Below are 4,969 nucleotides of genomic sequence, written 5' to 3' on the forward strand. Positions count from 1 at the left end.
GCTGTCTCTTGTGAGACTATGCTGGGGCCTAGCAAACACAGAAGTGGATGCTCACAGTCAGCTATTGGATGGATCACAGGGCCCCCAATGGAGGAACTAGAGAAAATACCCAAGGAGCTAAAGGAATCTGCAACCCTATAGGTGGAACAACAATATGAACTAACCAGTACTCCAGAGCTTGTGTCTCTAGCTGCATATGTAGTGCTGTAGGTTTCTATTGGCAAACTGTATGCTGTGGTATATTCCTCATTGGTTCTTCAGAGTTTTTATCATGGAGGCTTTGTCAAAAACCATTTCTGTTTCTGTTTCTATGTAATTTATATTCTTGAGTCTACTTGTGTGACAGATTTTTACATTTGTTTATTCACACATGTCAAATTATCCTTGAATCTGAAAATATGAATCCCATTCATCTTTACGTCTATTTCATCAATATAATTGGCCTATAGTTTTCTTTTTGAGTGTGTATCTTTCTTTGGTTTTGATAGTAGATTAACAGTGGCTTCATCATCTTTTTCTGTTTTGTGGGATTAATAATTTTAGGAGCATTGAGGTCTTAGTTGGGAGACTTAATGCAGTTTCAACCTCATTGTTACAGGTCTGTTTAAGTTGTTTGGCAGATCATATAGTCTAGAAGTTTCTCAATATCTTAAACATTTTCAAATTTACTAAAATTGGTTTTTCAATATTCTCTGTTGAATCATTAGTATCTGTGGTAATGTCTCCCCCTTTATCTCTAATTTTATCAGTAGAATTTTTCTATCTTTCTTTTGGTTAGTTTAGCTAAAGGTTTGTCAACTTTATCTTTTTAATGAATAAATTCTTTTGCTCCGTTGATTCTTGGTTGTTGTAGAAACCCCAGACTGGGATTAAAGTAATTTCAACTGTAAAGTAATTGCTCTTTACAGTTCTATTTCACTGATTCCTGTACTGATCTTCTTTTTAAAGACTTTTATTTCTGTGCATGTATTGTTGGCTGTGTTTATATGTATCTTGTGAGTGCAAGTGCTCACATAGGTAAAAGTCCTGGAGCTGGATTTGCAGGCAGTTGTGACCTGCCTGATGTAGTGCTGGCCTTGTAGAACTTGGGTTCAGTTCTGCTCTAGCTGCTGCGTCATCTCTCCAGCCATTCCTGATCTATTACTGTTTCTTCCTATCTACTGATTTTGGGTTGGCTTGTCCTTCTTTACTGAATCTCCAGTTATTTGAGTGTTAGGCATTCATGGCTGTAAACTTCTCCTAGCACTGTTCTCTTTGTACATTTTTTGCCTCTTGGTCTGAGACGGTGTGCTTTCATTCTCATTGAATTCTGAACATTTTAGATTTTTCCTTCTTTCAAACACAGAACTCCCCCCCCCCAAAAAAAATCTCCTTTTAGTTACTGATTTATCATTCAGTAGTTTTTTTTTTATATATTTCCTTTTTTTTTTAACATTTATTTGTTACTATAAATAAGTACACTGTAGCTGTCTTCAGACACACCAGAGGAGCTTCAGATCTCATTACGGATGGTTGTGAGCCACCATGTGGGTGCTGGGATTTGAACTCAGGATCTCCGGAAGAGCAGTCGGCGCTCTTAACTGCTGAGCCATCTCTCCAGCACCCCCATTCAGTAGTTTTTTATTTAGTTTCCATAAGTTTATAATTTTTTTTCTTTAGTTTCTCTGACCTTTGCTTTCTAGTTTTAGTTCACTCTTAACAGATAGCAATGGCTTGTACTTCCCTTGTGTTTGTTAAGATTTGCTTACATTATGATCTCTTTCAGAGCATGTTTTATGTACTGCTAAGGGGGATGCATATTCTATATCTATAGTCTTTGGATTGAATGCTCTGTAGATTTCTACTTGATTTCTATTATCATTTAGCTCTGATACATTTATAAATTGATGATTGATTAATTTCTTTTTCCTTTTTCTCCTCTTTTAAATGACCTGTTTGGTGAGACAAGGCTGTTCAGTTCTCCACTTTTACTCTGGTGATGTTGGTATTCCATCTACATCAAGTTGTGTTGGTCTCATAAAATATATGTATGTTTGTTTAGAGTTTTTACATCGTGAGAGATTGTTTACTTAATAGGTAATTTATTGCAAATAAAGTCAGTTTTAAGCCTAATTTGTCTGATATTAATATGGCTATGTAAAGCCCTTTTTTCCATAGTTCCACTTGCTCAGAATGTTTTCGTCAATCCTTGCACTCTGGGCTGTTAGTTGTCTTTACAAGTTGGTAGGTTGTAAAGCTGTTGGAATCATCAAGTGAATGGAGCTTATTAAAGAAATCTAGTAGTCTATATTTTGTTTTGAGAATTGAGTTTATTAACATTAAGTTTCTATTTAGATGCACTATTCTCTTAAACTCATTGTTTCAATGTTGGTAGACTTTTTTTAGTCTCTTGATTATTTAGTGCATTTTATTCTTCGCTGTTTTCTTCTCAAATGTGTAAAGCTATCTTCACATTAACTTTTGTAGCACTCCTGATCTCTTTGTGCCTTTAGTTTGTGTTTACAATTGACAATTTTTATTTCTGCTTCAGTTACTTACCCTCGCACTGCTAGATATTATAATCTGGGTTGCCAGCTCTGCTAGTTGTTTCTTTCTGAGCCTTCTATGTGTTGTATGCTGTCCTGGCATTTAGAGACTTTGGTTGTCAGTGCTGGTTTCCTCATTGGCTTGCCTTTCTAGAAGATGTAATGCTTTAGTCTTCCAGCTTTCACTCTTTTATAGACTGTTTTCTAAGTATAATATCATATGGGAAATTGTTTTCTTTTCTGATCTGTTTTGACATTCTAAGTTGTTTTGGATCTGCTTGGCAATGTCTTTCCCTAAACTTGGGAATTTTCCTGCTATGATTTTATTAGTTTTTTATTCCCTGAGCTTGTTTTTTACAAGTATGTCCAAGATTCCTATGAGTCGAATCTTTTTATTTTAAGACAGGGGTTTTCAGTGGAACAGTCCTGGTTGTTATGTGGCACTTACTCTGTAGACTGGCATGGAACTTAGAGATCCTCCTGCCTCTGCCTTCCAAGTGCAGAAATTAAAGGCACATGGCTAAACCCAATTTTCTGAATACCTTACATGTTTGTATTTTCTTATTAGGCTTTTTGTTGTCTTAATATTCTGATTCAGTTATCTTGTCTTCAAACCAGGGTCCTCTGTCTTCCACTTGATTCTCTTTATACATTATTATGCTTTCCACTCAGTTCTCTACTTCAAGTTTTTTATTTCTAACATTGCAAGTTGAGGTTTTCATTGTTTCTAGCTTTATTGAATTCTTTTTCTCTATTGCCTTCCTTATTTCATTCATTTGCTTTTTTCTTTGAATTTATCGCAAAATTGATTTGTATCCCCTTTGGTTTTATTGAACATTCTTAACCATTTTTAAAAATCCTTTGCTATTTCATCCAATTTACTCTGTTTGGAAGCCATCACTGTGCGATTGGTGGGAGGTCAAGTTGCCCCAATTTTCATGTATACTGTGTTTCTGCATTGGGATTTATCTATTTGGATTAGGTTGTTAGTGAGATCATTGTTATGCTTTCAGGGTACGTATTATTAAAGTGTTTTAATAGGACTAGATTGTAACATTGAGTCCACATGCTGAGGACACACGACCTGAAGCACCACTCCAAGAGAATATAACTGTGCTAGCTTCCATAGCTAGTTATGGACTGGCCTGGTATGAACATAGAGTAATAGTTGAAAATAATTGCTTTTTCAAATCCAACCACTTATGCAGAATAAAAGAACATTTATAGAATAGTGTGCAATTGGGTATTAGTCACTGAGGATAGGAAAGTAAAGAAAATGAGCTTTGTATGACCAGGAATTAGTTTAACAGAAATAAAACTGTACTGGTGGAGGAACAAGAAACTTGAAACGGAGTTGAGAAAGTGTTACGGTAAATTTATTTTAAAGATTATAATTAAATATATTTACTTAATTGTGAGGATGAGATTATGATCCATTTAACTTTGCCAGTTTGAGAATAATCAGCTGAAACCTGCTCAACCTGGTCTGATCTGTTTTGGTGTACCCCAGTGGATTTCAAACAGGTTGTCCATAGGGGTAAAATTCTTTCTGCCCTGGTGCCAGTTTTAACTTGGAAGGTGTCACCCCAGAGTCAGAGTCTCCAATTTCTTTTAATATTCTGAGTTTACCATTGCAGTTGCAAATGTCTTACCAAGACCTGAACCAGTTTTGTCTGCAGACTTACCTTGAGTTTTCCTTCTCCACTGAGTTTCAGTTAAAATGAAGTTCCTGTGAGCTGGTTCCCTGTTTCTGTGGTTCTGGTCTTGTTTCCTGGACTAAGGGGTTGTGTTGGCCTTGTATTTTCTGCTCTTCTAGCCAAGTAGCTTAATTGCAGAGATTCAGTGTCTGCTCCCTCAGTGTCTGCTTTCAGAGGCCCTGGTGCAGAGAAATGGCATGTGGGAATTTATTTCTCTAACCCTCCCTCATTATGCAACTTGCTGGTTTTCATCTAAAAGTTTGCAGGGTTTCCTCCTCCCTGCTACGGGAGCTTTCCCTATTTTATTTATTGGATCTACTGGTGGTTTATGAGTGGTTTTTTTTTTTTTTTCCATTCCCTACTATTTGTGTTTAGAGCTGTCTGTTCTAGTATGTAATATTTGTTGCTTTTGTATTTTATCTAGTGTTTCCTAAGCCGGCTGCTTACATCTATCCTCCCTTGCCGTTCTCACCTACTTTTTCTTTTTAAAGTCACAGGTTGAAAGTTTTCTGGTAGGGGTTTTGGAGAGTGCTGCTTGCACTTATTCCACCATTTTTTTCTCTAATTAGATTTTGATCTCCATTCTAAGACTATTCAATGTTTTTGTGTGTGTTTGTTATTTTATGTAGTTTTCCCCTAAGTTATTTTTCACCTTTCTTCTTCCTTCCTTCCTTCCTTCCTTCCTTCCTTCCTTCCTTCCTTCCTTCCTTCCTTCCTTCCTTCCTTCCCTCCCTTTCTTTCTTTCTT

General features: G+C 36.3%; 1 protein-coding gene across 9 annotated transcripts in view; it reads left to right on the top strand.

Moving 5' to 3' along the window:
- Positions 1-4,969, top strand: part of Stag2 (stromal antigen 2) — a 131,785-nt gene that overhangs the window by 95,733 nt on the left and 31,083 nt on the right. The gene's annotated exons all lie outside the window — the stretch shown is intronic.

The sequence above is a fragment of the Mus caroli genome, chromosome X (genome assembly GCF_900094665.2).
Source record: "Mus caroli chromosome X, CAROLI_EIJ_v1.1, whole genome shotgun sequence".
Classification (NCBI taxonomy): Eukaryota; Metazoa; Chordata; class Mammalia; order Rodentia; family Muridae; genus Mus; species Mus caroli.